Raw genomic sequence first — 16,931 nt, 5'->3', positions numbered from 1 at the left:
TTTATAAATATATCAATAAATATAAATACTATATAAAGAATTTCACTTACTATAACATAATTTTAATAATGCAATATATCATAATTTGTGTACTTCGTAATTTGTGCAGATTATATATTACATAAAATATTTTAAGAACAGAATACACAAGAGTAAAAGATCAAATGAACTTCCTAACTACATAAGATTCCAGGCAATTATCGAAAACAGTCATTTTTGTTCTGAATCTCATGGGAAGTATCAGTCATTTAAGAGTTAAAACATTAATTTCAGGTTATTTAGAAAGGTAATTTTCTATAGATTTGCATGGAGGTATGGAATTTGACCTAAGGCTTGATTTTCTGAATGCGGAAGCTCATGGCATGACCACCAACTCGAAGGAAACTAGAAGTCATCAGCTTGACTACTTGAGGTCAGAGGTTATATCTGGAAAGGCACAGGTAAAATTCAAGACTTTATTACAAATGAAGGGAAAATGACCTTTCTAATGATATGCTTTCCTCTTATAGGCAGAGACGAATTCATGGAGATTTCTCACAAGTATAGGAATGCCTTAAGAGAGAGAGTTCTTTAGGGCTGGTTTTACTTAAATATTATATTAGGAAATAGGTGTATTTTTTATTCTGTAATTTCCTTCTGTTTTCTCCACATCAAACTACCTTTACTCTGATCTATTTCTACATCTCATTCACGAAATCGACTGCATGATGACAATAACTTGGCTATGAGTGTTTAGTAGCTGATCAGCTGCCGTAGAAAAACACAGCCACGTGCATCTACGGCCATGAGTGCTCTTGCATCCAAGAGTGCTAGGAATATTGGAGAATGCTCTTCATTTTTTCCTGACCATTTAGCTGCAGCAAAAGGGATCTGTCCTCCTCTGTAGAGACTGCTTAGCAGCCATGAGATGATGGATTTCAGGTTTTCTCGGTGGAGGGCAAGGGAAGGCTTGAGTTTAGGTTAAAGATCTTGCCTTGGATTTTGATGTGAAAATGCCTGGCTCTGTGTTCCGACTCTACAACTGGTTGATTATGGGCCCCCTTGGATCTGAAAATAGAGCCCCAGTGTTGTTAGTATTCATGTATACATAGAAGATGCACAGTTATTGCTTTGGGGGTCAATGACATCATAAACGTGAAGCACTTAATCTGGTTCCTGAAATCTTATGGACACTGAACAATAGAACTCTAAATATTATTTTATTATCATTTCGTTGCTATTATTTTGTTTAAAAGTTTTGCTCCTGCCTGTTTCCCTATCTCTACACCTCAGATTTTCTAAGCAAATCCTTCAGATTCATCACCCACGGTCCTGCTCTGAGATAAATTCTTGTGGAGTTTTTCCCCCTCTGTCTTCCTTCTTTGAATCTGTAAATTTGCCTCATTTCTTTTCAGAGTATATCCCACAGACACCCAGATCTCATAAAAGATTTTCTTTTTCTCATAATCCAAAGGTCCTTTGCTTTCGGATGTGGGGAATTTTGACTTGACTAGCTTTCCCAGAGTCTTTCTGAAGAGCTGCGAGGATGCTCTGGAATATGGCTACTAGAGTTATGACTCTGTGCTATGGAAAAACGTTTCCCCTTGAAATCACACCGATAGTCTAAGAGACTTCAGTGGGAATTTGAGAGGTGTCACTATTACTAGTAGCAGATAGAAATGGCAATACCAGCTTGAAAGAATGCAAAGCACCCTCTTGCGCCCTGGGTCACTGAATCTAGACAACACCTTGTACAATGTTGTTGTTCTTGTCTCCATCTTACATATATGGAAATGGGAGAAACAGTAGTTGACACAGCAATTTCCCTGATCCTTCTCCGCAGTTACTCCCGCATCAGAGGGTCCCAAGTTTCCTAGCACAACTCATCGTGTGAGACCCTCCTGAATACTGAGCTATGCGTCCAGCATTTTAAACTTCGAGGTTTTAAACACCAAAATCAACACAAGCCACGGCCTTCGTCTATACACCACTCTGTGTATACTGCATGTACCAAGTATTATGTGTGATTTGAGTGATTTCCAAGGGTGCCTTTGTCTGTGTGATCTAAACTGCAGGTTAAAACCCAACTTCAATTACAAGGCAAATCCACTGTATTAAATGACTGCTCTGCACTAGACCCTAAGCAATGAACTGTGGGGATACAAATCTATCATTCCCAATAGTGCCCTCAAGTACTAACGATACGGCAGGAGTGAAAAAGCATTGCATTTCACGGATTCTTTAGGTTTTAAGAGGCAGAGTGTTGCTGCCTTTGCTTTAAGTAAAGTGGCGTTGACTCTAAGGTAGTTTCTCAACCTCAGCACTGTTGACATTTTGGGCTGGATGGTTCTTTGTTGTGGAGAGGCTGTCCTCTGCATTGTAGGATGTGTAGCAGCATCACCCACCCCTACTCACTAGATGCCAGCAGCATTCTCTCCACCCCAGTTATGCTAACCAAACCTGTCTCTAGAAACTGCCTAACATCTCTGTGAGCAAAATTGCCATGGCTGAGAACCACTGCTCTAAGGTTTCACATGGGAATGACAGAACCAGGCATCTGAGCATCTGAGAGTGTGGCCGGCTGTCCTCAAGGGCCCCAGGAAACAGTGAGTGGCCAGGCCTCCGGAAGGTCAGAGACCATGGTGGAATTAGGCCTCCAGCACTTTCTCTGAAACCTGCTCACCCCACTCTGCTCAGTTGTCTCCCACCTCCTGTTTGGCTTCTTTGCTCAATATTCTAGCATTTCTCTAACTCGTGACTTTGATTCTTACATTCTTTCACCTTTGCTCAGCTCTGATTCCCTGTTCCTCACTGGTTTTCCAATTCGATATCATAATAGGAAGAATCCTATGGGCCTATCTCTTCCCATTTGGGATTTCTTGCACTTGGCCTCTCAGAGGTCCTGAGCCAGGTTTGGCTGCCCTTGGGGCAGGTGAGGTCTGCTGGTCCCATCAGGCAGCATGGCTGATGGAGTCATGTGACATAGCTCCCTGGTGATTCTCCATTTTTAGGGATCACTGGTGTGTTTAGGGCATGCTGAATGTCTAGTGCAATCATGGTAGCATAAATAAGGAATAAATCAATGAAGATGGGACACTGTGGTGTGCTGCATGCTCTGCCGAAGCCATCTCCTTTAACTCCCCTAACGATCATATAGATGGATATGGCCGTTCTCCACTGCACAGAGAGGAGTAGGTGGAGGGGTTGAGTGAGGTGCCTAAATCCACACGCCTAGAAGAGGTGGGTCTGGAATTCGTGCCTGTGCTCTTTCCGCATCAGGGCTGTACTGTGGGCTTAGAATTCACGTTTCCACTGGCTCCATAGACGAAACCCCATAGACAAAATCTAAATGTAAAAGTAGCCTGAAACAGTGTCAGGAAAAGGAGGAGGGACATACTAAGGGAAATTATTAAGGGATGACTTGAGGAGAACATACCTCAGATTATAAGTGAATTTCTTTCTACCGTAAACTCTGTACCCTTCCAGACCTTACTTCCTCTCCCCGATCAGAATTACCTGTAGACTCGTCTTTATACAGAAATTATTATTGAAATATCTCTAGTATAGAATTTGTGTCATTCAATTGTGTTTAGTAAAAATACTCCCCATTTTGGTATTAGACTGTCAAAAATAAACAACTGTGTTTTTCTATGATCATATAGCTAACATGCAAAATATCTGGCACATAGTAGGTGATCAACAAATAATGTCTCTTTTTCTCTGAGTAGGCTGTGCGGTACTTAAAGACTATGTTTATCTATTTCTTAATTCCCAGAGCTTCGTACAGAGTAGGGAATAAGGACAGCTAACATTAAATGACCATGCACTGGTCCATGAGCCTTACATTTATTGACTTCCTGAGTCCTTACATCAACCTCATACTAGATACTATTTTTGGCTTCGACTTATTGATGAGGGAACTGAGGGGCAGAGAGGTTAAGCCATTTGCCCAGTATCATAGAGCCAGGATGGAAACGTGGGCTAAATGGCTCCAAAGCTGGGCTTATTAGCCTGTCTACCATGCTGTTTCACCAATAGCAGAAAGCCCCATGGGTTTGTAAAGAGCACATGCTCTGGTTATCTTGTGAAATATTCATTTTCAATAACCCTAGCTCTGTCTCCTCTGCCTCCTCTGAAGGATAGAGCCTGCTGCTGGCTCATCTGTTTGGCTGAGTCATAGCCTGCATCATGCCTTTTGGGCAGGGCAGGGTGCTGCACCCTTGCTTGGAAGGGCTGATGGGGCGTGGCCCACTGAGTTGTGCAAAGAGCTCTCCTGTAGCCTGGGAGGAGCATCATCATTTGCAGCTCCTCCTTCTCCATCTGGGCCTTTGCCATAAAGCCACCATCACTTAGCCTTGTGGAGGAGACTACCACAGGTGTATGGGAGCGGGGAGTGGCTTTGCCACACTATCCAGGGAGCAGTGCCTCTCCCTACTGGTGAGGGAGCCAGAGGGCCTGGAGGAAAGAGCTGGAAGGTAGATGGAGGCTGTGCTTGGAGGAAGAGCACCTTGAATGCTAAAGTAACCATTCAGCCTGAGGAACTTTTTGATGTTTTATTCTCATGCACTTGAATTCTCTCGGACAAGCTGTCTTCTGGCTCTGCTGAGTCAGGATCTGCTGGGGTCCTTTTATACAGACGGCTGCACAGCATAACCCACCTTCTAGACCACCATACCCTCAAGCTGTGGGCCAGCCTCCCTCTTCAGCCTCTCATTGTTTGCTCCTAAGCTCTGCTCTTGCCCTGCTGACTGCTGTCCCTGTTCCCAGCAAGATACCTGTTCTCTCAACCTCTGGACTTTGGAAAGGACACTTTCTTATTGCAAACATGTTTTGCCCAACTTCCTCTGTTAACATGGATGACTTTGATAACCATCGAATCACAATTGGGAAGTCAGTTCTTCCACAAAGCCTTGATCTGGCTACGTCTTCAATGGCCCTTGGACCTGCCCAGTGAAGGCACCCATGGCATTGTAAGAACTACTCACTTGTGAAATTGTAAATCTCACCAGACTCTTAGCTAAACGAGGACTTCGTATATTTTATTCGCCATTGCTTCCTCAGAATCTGGCCAAGTGCCTGTACATAGAAGATGCACAATTATTGCTTTGGGGGTAAATGAATAAAAGATGGTCCTTAGAATGACAAATAGTAACTTTTACTTGACCATCTGGGACAGCAGCCACATGAAATCCTAGGTGATCTCTCTGAAATGTAAATAGAGCCATGTCACACTCTTATTTAGACCTTGTGATGGTTTTTGTAAGCTCCTTAGCATGGCCCTCAAGGCCCTGTGTGCTTAGGCTCTGCTCACCTCTCTGTCCTTTCTCTCTGCCACTGTTCCCTTAGTCACTATGCTTTAGCCACACTGGTCTTCTGTCTGTTTCACAAACACAAAAACTCCTTCCTGCCTCTGGCCCTCTCTGGGCCTCTCCTGGAATGGTCTTCTATCCAATCTTGGCATGACTGCCTCCTTCAGCTGGAATATTACTTCCCCTGTGGGGCCTCCTCTGATTGTCCCTTCTCAGCTGGCTCTACCTTGCCCTCTGCTACCCCAAGCACTTCCTGTCACATGGCCCTGTTTTATTTTCTTTCCAGGATTTGCTGTTATCCAAAATAATCTCGCTCATGTATTCATGTATTCTCCCTCTCTCTCTCTCTTTCAACTCTCATATCTTCTTCCACTGGGATGTCATTTTCCTCAGGACAGGGCCTTTTCATGCCTTATTCTCTGCATAGATCTGGGGCCTAAGGCCATGTTTGGCACATAGTGTAAGCTCAATAAATACTTCCTGAGTAACTGGACCACCATGATCAATGTATTTGTCTGTTGTCCTAATTATGAGGTTTGGGTGTACTTGTTCTTGCTGTCTTACCATATCTTCGTGATCTGAGAAACATATTGGAAGCAGGCTACACAGGAAAATGTACTTAGCAAAATGCTTCCTCCATCATCTGCGCTTAGACTCTCTGCAGATCCCTTATGGGCATTATGAAGATGTAGCTTCTGACCTTGGAAAGAGCCACCAATCAAGTAGGGATTGAACCTTGATCTCAGGATCCCAATTGCAAAGGGTTATTACAAGCTCTACACCCCTATCACAGTGCCTGGCCCATGGAAGGGCCTCAGAAAGTGCTAGCTATTACTGCGATCGTTATTATCATTGTCATTTTCACACTGTGCCTAAGTAATGTTTATCTTCCCCAGGCTGTTCCCTCAAGGCGGGGGGTGGTGACTTTCCCCAGTAGACAACACAGTAACAGGAGAAATGCTCAACAAAAATGAAAAGCATCCTAGAATGTAAGAGGACGAGGCCAAATGTGGTCATCTTGGGCTACTGTGTGGTTTGGTGACTCTGCTGAAACAATGTCCAGATGACAAGAACTTACTCATAAAGGTTTGAGGAGTCATGCATAAGCTTTTCTATTCATTTTTAAACTGAGGTTTTCTTTCTAAAATTGATTTATATTGTTTTTGTCCCTAGAGATCCACCCTCAGTAATAAGTAATATATTTTGCATCCACTACTTAAGAAGGCTCAATTGTCTGTGTCATGTTGATGTCATCCCAGCAGAAGGTATTGATGTGTCATGTTTAAGGGCCATATGTAGCTCCAGAGAAGTGCAGGGCTCCACAGCAGACATCACGCTGCATCCCAGAGACCTTCTCAGAACAAACACAGTGCCAGCAAAACTTGGCTGGATCCCTGTGCAAATACACAGCTTCTGCATTGTAGGAGCTGCACTAATGCTACACTAGCAAACATTAACCTAGTCCCCACTATTCAATAAGGACCATCCTAATCACTGTCTCTGATCTTAGTCCATTTACATTTTGGCACCCACTTTACAGCTGATGTTAGTCCTATTATATTGTAGATAAATTCAATTAAAATATATTATATATTGGAGTTCGTGCTGTGTGCCAGGCATCATATGAAAACATCCACCCGTATTGGGACTGAAATCACAATAATTCAGCAGGAATCTGTAAGGACCTGCTGTAAGTCAGGCATTCTTCTAGGTACAAGGATAAAGAAATGTAGAGAAATTGCTGGCCTTCAGGAGGCCTTGGCTCAAAGAGCATCACAGCCCTGTGAGGGAGGAAACCCGCAGGGGATAATATGTAAACAAGAGGGGGACTCCATGACTGCACTGACATTTTTTAAAAAGTATGATTATTAATCCAGATTTGGGTTTATGTTAATTTAAACAAGAATCCATCCATCCATCCATATATATATAAATGCTAACCTAACTGTGGCTTCTGAAATTCCTCTGAAGGAACCTATGTCTCTAAAGTACCTTGCCCAGTTCCTGGCTCATAATCCACATTTAATAAATGCCAATGCTTTCTCCTCTGCTCTGGATGAAGATCATAATGCTGACCTACCTGAGCCCTGTGAACTCGGGCTCTCTCTGGGCCTCCCAGGGCCATGTACAGCTTTGGTTGACTCACGGGACGTAGAGGAGAGCTTGGGGGGTGGGACAGTGCCAAATTCTAACCAAGGTCCTCTTAAATCGAGGGATCATATGATTTTACTTTTGTAACTTTGCCCTCTAATGAATTTGATCTCTTCTAGGCTGATATTTTCCAAAAACAGCAAACATGCCCCATTTTTAAGGCAGTGCTTATATAGTCTCTTCTCTCACTAATGACTTTCTCAGATGGGTAAAGCCATATTCTGTGGGCATGAAAGGTAAAGAAAACTAAACAATGAATGGGACCTATACCTTGTTCCTTGTACTTTTAAATGTTTTGATTTCCACCTTGGCAGCCCATTGGGAAATCCTACCCTTGGATTACAAACCATGCTCCTAGTGAATTTAGAGGAAGAAAATCTTTAAACTGAAGTTAAGGTATATAAAATCTTAGCAATTAGTTTTTTTTGCTTGTCTTTTTTTGCGGGGGGGCACAGGGGAAGGGGTTTGTGGGAACAAGTTTCACCATGAACGTCGGAGACAGAATTAGCCGAATCTCTGACTTTCACTTATTCCTTTAAACTAAATCATAACAACCAACTCAAGTAATCTTTGAAACAATGATAATCCAGAAGTCCATTGCATTTTATATTTGGGAAAAAAAAAATTTTTAGTGCAAAAAATGAAACTAGTCAAGAACTACAACATTTACGAATGATTCCTCTATGATTTATTAGGTGAGATGCGTTTCAATTCAATGCCCCTGTTTTAAATTCTTGCTAGACCCTTCCCCACATTTTCACAGGTTTATATAGACCAGGGTTTCTCAGCCTCGGCACTAGTGACATATGGGGTCACATAATTCTTTGCTGTGAGAGGCTGTCCTGTGCATTGTAGAAGTTTAGCAGCATCCCTGAACTCGATCCACTAGATGCCAGGTGTGACAATGAAAAATGTCTCCAGACATTGGCAAATGTCCTGTGGGGAGTTAAAATTACCCTAGCTTGAGAACCACTGAACATTTCATTTAGCATCATTCAAAGTCAAAACATTTTCCCTACTCCCTTGAGAGACGTAGAACAATAAAACCATTATTTAATTTATTATAAAATCTATCACATTTTAACCAACTGCCCACCATTAGAAAGTGTCTCCTAAATAAATTCATTATTCACTGTTGGGGGCATGTTTTAAATAAGCAGTTGCTAAATGAAGGAACAGTCAGGCATTGACAATGGACAATGGCTTTAGACTGAGGACAACTGTTTTGTGTTATGTACCCACTGGTTGTTTGAAGCTGGTTTGTTGAGATTTGAAAAGCGGTGCGTACCTCATGCCTAAGATGATGCTGTGGATTCCGTCTTGCCTCAGACCTCTCCCTGTCCCTTGTGTTGGTGGAGGATCTAATAACAGCAGCTAATATTGATGGACCACCCATTCTGTGCCAGGCACTGTGCTCAGAACTTTAACAGCACTCTCTCACGGCATCCTTCACACAACCCTATGGGGTAACTGCTATTGGCCCCACTTTACAAGGATGGGTTTATGTCTCAAAAGGTGACACGGCTAGCCTAAGTTCATTTAGGCAGTAAGTGGGTGAGTCGAGATTCAAATTCAGGTCTGGCTCTTACCCATCCTTAATTAGTACACTTCACAACCACCTTTGCAAATACACATTAGCTGCCTTTCAATGTTAGTAGATTAATTCAGTTCTACTGTATATGTTTATCGCATATGCTAAAGATTCTACCAACATGCTCTTTAAAAATGGCAACGCTTCGAGTCCTGAGAAAAATGATCTTCCAAGTGTCAGGAGTATTTTTTCTCTTTTTTTCTGTCCAGGAGCAAAACTGTTAGCTTGTCTCACAATGGAGTTTTTGCTGTCAGACCAAACAGTGACATCTATTAATCACATGAAGAGCAGGACCAAAAAAAAAAAAACTTTTTCCTATGAATTGAGTCTTAAGGGTCTCATGGTTTATATCACAGGGCTGCAGGGTTTTATGCCTCAGCTAAACAGGGCTGAGCTGCTGGGACTTCAACAGTTTTCAGAAGAGCTGGGAAATGTCTGGGGATCTTCCCTGTTTAATCACTGGAACCGAAGCAGAGAGGGAGGGGCTGAAGGAAGACAGAAGCAGTGGGCCGAAGAGCGAAATGGACTTAGATAGATGGAGTCCTGGGAGCCAGAACTGCAGACCGTACCCCTCAGACAGGCTCCTGTGGTTCTGCAGGCTTGGGGGTTATCAATTGGCTGAGCTGTGGTGCAGAGTCTGGCCTGTTCTCTATCAGAAGGAGCCCTGAGGATTAACGTCCCTACTTCCTAATCGGGGTCATGTTAGTACATCATTTATTACCTCTGAGGACAGGCGAGGGTGGGGCTGTCAGACAGCTATGAAAGACAATGGGGCGGAGGAGGTGGAAACTGACTCCTGCCCTAGCCTGCAAAGCATCACTCTCTTTTTGTTCCAGTAAATCGTAATAATAATTAAAAAATAAACTCTGGATCCTTCTATCATCTGCAGTTGCTGGCCCATTGAGAATGTGTGAGTAGAGAAATATCCCACCCACTAGAACGGGGCAGTCTCTAGGACGGTCGACAGGTTAGGAGGCTTCCTTACTACGCTTTAGAGACAGTCTCAGAAACTCCCGATTTTCCACATCTTATTAAGTGGCGTCGTAACCATAATACATCTTTCTTAGCTCCTTTCTCTTGCTCCATTTCTAACAACCTGAATTTGGCACACTTCCCTTCCCCTTTAACCCTCACAAGCTAAAAATAATATCCTCTTGGAACTAGCCAAAAAGTGTCAGTTAGAGGAGTTTAATTAGCAGGGCAGGCAGGAGATAGTGCTGGCCTTCCCAATTTGCTGCATTCTCTCCAGGGAGCTGGAGCCAAGCACAATTGGAAAATCCAGGTTCATGTGTGCACAAGACATGAGGATTTCTAACTCATGGGGAGAGTCTACCTGGCAGCCAAGCAGTGTTTCAACCTTGCAATACCGGAGAGGGGCACTGAAAAGGTAAGGGCTGGTGCATCTACGTGAAGGGGCATAGGATTTTAAAGCACGGAGTACCGGACTTGATTTTCAGAGTTTGCATCCTGTTTCCCCATTCACTGGTTCTGACTTTGCGCAAGCTACCTAACCTCTCTGTGCTTTGGCGTCCTCATCTGTACAATGGGGAGAATCCTAGCACTCACCTTGTAAGTTGGTCGTGAGAATAATGAGTCGAGCCGAGCATTTAGAATATTGCCTGGCAAGAAATGAGAGCAATGTAGAGCATTTGCTAATATAGTCATCCCCCAGCAGTCTTGTCAATATCAAGGCTCCACTGTACATATTTAGAGGGGACCATCATCTATGTACATAGAACAAAATAAGCTAGAATTTGAAACTCTAGCTCCCAAATCCTATGTCTCCCTCTCAACCACTAGCATATCATGTGGTACATGACAGGGACTTCCTTCCACTGTTTTTGAAAACTCAGATCTTTAGCAAGTCTAGCCTTAGTAAAAACCTAGACCTCTTTTCATATAACTTCTCTGTTGAATTCTTTTTTTTTTTTCTGAAGTTAAACAATGAATCTTTGTCCACTTACACATGATAGGCCTTCATGTTTTATTCTCTTCCTTTTCTTCCTCTTAACTTTTCTTCTTCCTCCCTCCAAAACTTGGTGGCTTGAAACAACACCATTTCTTGTTGCTCTTGTGTGTAATGACTAGCTGGACAGTTCTGATTCTGTGGGCCAGGTTCAGTGGACATCAGCTAAGCCTTGCTCTTTTGTCTGAGGTCAGCCAGCAGGCAGATGGGGGGCTGGCTGGTCTAGGATAACCTTGACTGGAAAGAACAGAATGACTTGGGCCTTTCTCTGTGGTCTGTCATCCTCCATTAGACTAGCCTCGTCTTGTTCACATGGCCGTCCTAGAGGTCCAAAAAAGAAAGAAGTCCACAAGACCTTTTAAAGTATAGGTGCAGAACTGACACATTCTTTCTTCGGCTGCATTTGATCGAGCAAAGAAAATCACAAAGCCAAACTAGATTCAAAGGTTTTAGAAATACACTCTTCCTCTTGACGGGAAGAGTGGCAAAATCATATTGCAATGAGTATGGGCACACGTAGAAGAATAATTGCAGCCATCTTTTTTTTTTCAAATAATCTACCATCTCTTTCTTCTTCTCTCGTCTCCCTTAGTGATTCATTAATTATTCCAATAAATTCAAAACAAAGTTAGACATTCAGTAATCAATGTTAGAAAAAAATACATCGTCCTTGCCCTCTTGCGGTCTACATTCTAGTGGGGAAGAGAAATATTATTGAAATTATTCCCCAAGTACACATGAATTTATAGATATGTATAGTGCTATTAAGAAGAGGTATAATGTGCTATGAGAGATTAAATAAGAAAACTTGACCTAGTCTTGGGAGGTGGAGAGCTCAGGGATAATTTATCTCAAGAAATGAAGAAATGAGACCTGAGAGACTGGGAGACAGGTAGGCAAAGCTCAGAAAGGGGAGTTCTAGGCAAAGAAATAGCATAAATGGACACCTGGGATCAAGTTCTAGACAGGAAGGAAGGCTGGTGTGGCTAAAGCACAGGAAGGAAGGGAGAATTTGATCCTTGATGATGTTGGAGAAGTTAGCTGTGGACAGACCTTGTAGGCCATGAAAAGAAATTTTCCTATTATGCTAAAGATAATGGAATATCACTGAATGATTTTAAATAAGGTGAGTGGGTTGAAAGGGGGTGACATGACCATCAAATATTATGTCCATAAAGCTAAAGCTGAAAGTGATAGAAAGGGAACAAATCTGGGACTGCACAGTTGCTGGAGAAGGAAGATATATTTGCCAGTTTATAAAATGTTTTGAAGTTTGGACAATGGACAGAAGATTACAGGAATGTGAATCAGGGACTAAGAAGAAGTGCTCTGGACATCTTTCCCAACCCTACATAATCATTTTGTACTAAAAATACATTATTGCATTTGTTTTGCTAATATTTTATTTAAAAATTTGGAGTCTGTGGTTAAGAGCAGAGGATCTGAAACCAGACTGTCTGGGTTTGCAGTGCATTTTGTCTATATAGGCTTAGGTAAGCTAGTCACAATTTCTCAGGCAAAGTTTTCTCATCTGTAACATGGGGACAATCATGTTCCTTATCTCACAGATTTGTTATTTCTTCTTTCACTCTTTTGTTTAGACCTTTAAATTTTTTACAGATGTATGTGGATTGTTTTAGTTGTTATTTTATCATTTATTTCTCATTTAATTATATTGTTATCAGAGAAAGTAAATTTATGATACTGGTTATTTTGATGATTGTTCTAAAACATTTTTTGTAAATGTCCTCTGTTTTAGAAATGATTTCTATTCTCTACATTCCACCTTATCAGTTCTCTCTTCAGCTGCATCTAATCTCCTCTTCATTCCATTTATTTATTTATTTATTTATTTATTTATTTATTTATTTATTTATTTATTTATAGGCGAGGCAACCCTTGATTGATCTCACAGATTGCAAGGACATTGTCAGCTTACAATTCTTTATTTTTTTATGTTTTATGCCTATAGCACCTGGTCTTCCTAGGTGGTCTCCCATCCAAGTACTAACCAGGCCCGACCCTGCTTAGCTTCTGAGATCAGACGGGATTGGACTTGTTCAGGCTAGCATGGCCATAGACTCATTTACTCATTTTTTAAAACCTTGAATAAATTACTTTTTCGCTTCCAGAAATTTTGTTTGGTTCTCCTTCAAATACATGTGCTATTTTCCAGAAAGTTCCGTTATATTAAAATTACATCTAATGCTTTTATTCACCTTTGGTATTTAAATATTTCCACATTATTCTATTACTTCTAGTTTTGGGGTTGTTAAGTTTTATTTTTGTTGGGTCATCTGGATCTCATGGAGTTTTTTCTTATGTTTTGTTCTTTTTGACATTGAGTTCCTCTTCAGAAAGGATTACGTGTTCTGTAGAAGTTTTGCATATCTTCTCTTGTAAAACTGTTGCCACGATATGATTTTTAAATTGTTTATGATGAGTGTCCCCAGTAGAAAACTCAGAAGTTTTAATGATCATGAACCAGAATTTACGTTAATTTCTAGACTTACCGTTAAGGTACCATTCATTTAGTTTAAAGTTAGACCTCATATTTACTCCTGATATGAGTCTGGAGTTTTTCTTTTTGGCCAATGACTTTTTTCTTTTGATCCAAAGCCCTATGTGGAGATTTTATAACCTATGAAGACAAGGTGAGATTTGAATTCCCACTACTGCATATTGTATTGTCTTTGGATGGGTACTACAGTCTTAGCATCTAGCTCCTAAGATCTATGCCTCCTCTAATACCTGAGTGTTGTCACTGAATCAGCTTCAGATTATTGCTCCAACATTGATTTCCTTTTTTCTTTCTTGCACATGGTGTTTTCTCTTCTCTTATTTTGATTTATTTAATGTTTACTACTTTATCCAGAATTTTTATGGGCTTAAACTAGGAAGTGGGACAAAGTGCTTCAGTTAAGTTGTCATGTTGCAAAAGATCAGGTTCAGATATTTCCACAGTGATATTTAATGCAGAAAAACAAAAGAACATTGTCAGCAGAGTTTTAAAGTAAATAAGGTATGATCAATGCACTGGACCCAGCTTGTACTTCTAAGAGCTGATTGTCAAAATTTTAGAAATATTAACAGCCAGTTGTTAAACAGATATCATTTAAGATTAAATTATATAAATTTACAATTAAATAATTTTTTAAAAACAGAAGACTCATCACTTTCTAATCATTTTACTATTATCTATACTCTTGAGGTTAATTATATCTATTGTTTCTACATAACCAAGATATATAATGTAGTATAATGGTGTTCCTGTGAGCATTTCTTCCCAGTCAGGGAATATCATGTTGGTAACTTGAAATTAGCTATGGTGGGATTATTCACCTCAGAAAAATCAGCAGACGTGAAAATTAGATCTTTTTGTTCTTCTGCAGAGCCAGTTAAACATTTATTGACAAATTACTAAACTCAAGGATGTCACAATAATTAATGTATAAAAGATATTTTCAAATATTAAAGAACTCAGAGAATAGAGCACCCATCGGTATCTTTTGGAAAAAAGATCAATGATAAAATCAAGGCAATGATGAGATAAATACGGATTAAAAAGAAATGACAGAATTAGAAATGAAATAAAGGATATAGATAATGAATAAATTTAAGCTTAGAACTAAAGCAAAACATTATTCATAATTAGGGTATGAAACAGTTTAATGTTATAAACTTTGGCATAATTCAAAGAATAATAAATAAATAATAAAATAATAATGGTAAATAATAAATAAACAATTATGTACTTTATTCCACATGATACTCAAAACAATCTCAGAATAATAAAAATAGGAGGTTGAAAAAATAAAATGGCAAGAACTATAGTAGTGTGAATTTCCTCATCTTTTATAGCAAAAGTTAAATCGATACAGTTTAATAAAAATATGGTTTAAAAATTTCTACCTCTCCAAAAATTTAGAGCAAACATCATACTTAATGATAATACATTAAAAATTTCCACTTAAGATTGAGATAATGACAATGAGGCCTACTTTTATGTTTTTATTTAACATTGGTAGTGCAGCTCCTATTCTCTGTGGCAAGGTATGATAAAGATTGAAAAAGAAGATTTAGAATTGCCATGATTTGTAGACAATATGAATAGCTGTGCAAAATTAAGTAACAGTAACAAATACTGAATACAGGCAGAGAAGATTCAACAAATGTATAATAGCAGTCTCTGAAGAGGAAAAGCAAAGGAAAGAAACAGAACCAAAATGACAATAATTGAGAAAACCTTTCTTAAAAATTAAAATTAAAATATATTTTACAATAAAATATACAATGTAAAAGTAAAACTGCATATCGAAAAGACACTGCATATGTCTGAGGAAATTATTTTGGTTTGGTTAATTTTCTAGGTCTCTTAAGTTGACAGAACTGTGATACAATAACTTTTTTTTTGTTATATAAAATTAAAAATTGATATTTTAACTTTTTTATTTAAAACGCTTCATAAGTTTATACTGTTAACCACAATTCACTTTTAGGATTATGGGGCTTGCTTGACTTCTCTAGATTACTTTCATTTGTCACTTATTCCAAACCAATAATTCTAGTTCTCAAGAAGGGAGGGATAATAGAATTAGAATATCTCACAATTACTCATGTACTTTATTCCACATGATTCCATAACAGTCTCAGAATAACAATATCAATACTATTCCACCAATATGATTACTGCAAACCATTAATTTTTTTATGCTTATTCTTTATTTTGGAAACAGTGGTAGTTTGTCTACATTGTGTGTAAAACTATTATACAACGTGCCCTCTTTCTTTTAACTTTTAAAATTTTAGTTGTAAATGTAACTGTATAATGCTCACCATCAATCCCTATTTTGATATCTTTATAGCAATTTTAATTCTCTGAAGTTTGTTTTCTAGTAGATTCCTCAGAAAGAGCACATGGGAACAACATTACCTGAGTTCTTAAATGTGATAGCAGTTAGAATGTGAATTAGTTTGAAGGGACACAAAATCCTTAGTTCATATTTTTTCTTTGAGCATCTTAAATATGTTAGTTCATATCTTCGTTTTGGCATAAAGCATTGCTTCTTAAAAGTTTGATGGCAGTCTAATATTATTTTTGTTATGTTATTTTTGTTATGTCTTTTGTATTTTTTGCCTAGATGCCAAAGGATGGTTCATTTTTCTTATTAGTCCAGTGATTTTACTAGAATACGTTTCAATGTTGGCTCTTCTGAGTCAGTTTTCTCAGGAATGGGCTGTGCCTTTTCAATATGTAGTTTTACTTTTATATTGTATATTTTATTGTAAAATATATTCCAATTTTAAGTTTTAGGAAAGTTTTTCTCAATTATTGTTGTTATTTTTGTTCTGTTTCTTTTCTTTATTTTTCTTTTTTAAAGACTGCTATTATACATTTGTTGAATCTTCCTTGCCTGTATTCAGTATTTATTATTGTTTTTTGAATCATTTTATGTCTTTAATTTCTTTCTTATTTAAAAATCTTGTCAATCTTGTCTTTTTTACTTTCTATTTATCTTAAACCATTATTTGTTGTGTTTATTTGCAATTATGTGCCTTCTATTTTTTAGTCTTAATTCTAAAGTGATTTTTTTGTCTTTAATTTATAATTTTTTTCTGAGTTCTTTTACTTCATTTCTGATATTTTTCTAAATGTGACATATCTTGGTCTTTAATTTTATGTATCATACTCTTAATATCTTTTAGCTCATTTGGAATAATTTGTCTTTGTTGTGGGCATGTACTTTTTTTGTGTCCTTTCTGTTCATTTGTTGTTTATAGGGAGTTAGTCTCTTATGCCTTTTAAATGCTTGCCCATTTTTATGTGAATTCGTTTTTTTGAACGTTTAGAGTCACAGTTTAGAGTCATAGTTTTTCTAACTTCACAAAGCTCCACTTCTGTTGTTTCAAAATATGTCATCTTGATTTCTAATAT

At 39.0% G+C, this 16,931-nt stretch overlaps 1 pseudogene; it reads right to left on the bottom strand.

The window, feature by feature from the left end:
• Positions 1-12,959: 12,959 nt before the first annotated feature.
• Positions 12,960-13,078, bottom strand: LOC120604126 (uncharacterized; annotated as a pseudogene).
• Between the last annotated feature and the right edge of the window lie 3,853 nt (positions 13,079-16,931).

The sequence above is a fragment of the Pteropus medius genome, unplaced genomic scaffold (genome assembly GCF_902729225.1).
Source record: "Pteropus medius unplaced genomic scaffold, Ma_sr-lr_union100, whole genome shotgun sequence".
Taxonomy (NCBI): Eukaryota; Metazoa; Chordata; class Mammalia; order Chiroptera; family Pteropodidae; genus Pteropus; species Pteropus medius.
The sequence above is the reverse complement of the archived record's forward strand: the minus strand, read 5'-3'. Positions and strand labels throughout refer to the sequence as shown.